Source organism: Myotis davidii, unplaced genomic scaffold (assembly GCF_000327345.1).
Source record: "Myotis davidii unplaced genomic scaffold, ASM32734v1 scaffold1134, whole genome shotgun sequence".
Taxonomy (NCBI): Eukaryota; Metazoa; Chordata; class Mammalia; order Chiroptera; family Vespertilionidae; genus Myotis; species Myotis davidii.
Genome location: NW_006286229.1, coordinates 96,006 through 96,862, shown reverse-complemented (window position 1 = coordinate 96,862; position 857 = coordinate 96,006). Strand labels below are relative to the sequence as shown.

Here is an 857-nt window from a genome sequence, read left to right as displayed (position 1 = left end):
TTCAGAGAGGAAGGGAGAGGGAGAGAGAGACAGAAATATCCACGATGAGAGAGAATCATGGATCAGCTGCCTCCTGCAGGCCCCAAACTGGGGTTTAAGCCCACAACCCGGGCATGTGCCCTTGACCGGAATCAAACCTGGGACCTTTCAGTTTGCAGGCCGATGCTCTATCCACTGGGCCAAACTGACGAGGGCCACATAAAAACATTCTTATTAAAAAGTTCAAATAATGTAGAATTATATCAAGTAAGAACAAGAAATCCCCATTCGTACTCTTTCGTTATTTTTTTAAAATATATTTTTATTGCTTTTAGAGAGGAAGGGAGAGGGAGAGAGAGAGATAGAAACATCAATGATGAGAGAGAATCATTAATTGGCTGCCTCCTGCATGCCCCACACTGGGGATGGAGCCCGCAATCTGGGCATGTGCCCTGACAGGGAATGGAACCATGACCTCCTGGTTCATAGGTTGATGCTTAACCACTGAGCAACACCGGCTGGGCAATTCTCTTTCTCCTCCCCAGTTTCTCACCACTCTATACATACCAATGTTAAGTTTGAGGTATAGCTTTCCAACCTTTATTATTTTCTGCATTTATAGTTTACTCTTCATGTTTCAGGTGTGTGTCCTCATGCCCATAGACCGAAGACCAAAATCTACTACCCATTCACCCAAAATGTCAGAGGTTAATTAAGCAATTAGAATTAGGAATTAATTCTAGTTAAGTTAGAATCTTACTACTAACTACTCATTTTAAAAGTAACTGCTTTATGCCTCAAGCACATCTTTCATTTTCTTTTCAAGATGACTCGTATGCAGAGAAAGGAGACTGCCCTTGTTTGGAGATAATGGAAAG

At 42.1% G+C, this 857-nt stretch overlaps 1 long non-coding RNA gene across 1 annotated transcript in view; it reads left to right on the top strand.

Moving 5' to 3' along the window:
- The window catches only part of LOC107182075, a 9,885-nt gene that overhangs the window by 530 nt on the left and 8,498 nt on the right, over window positions 1-857 (top strand). Inside the window, exon 2 of the long non-coding RNA XR_001512792.1 lies at window positions 806-857. This exon is cut by the window's right edge and continues 89 nt beyond it. This is a non-coding gene — a long non-coding RNA (uncharacterized LOC107182075). The remainder of the gene's footprint in view (window positions 1-805) is intronic.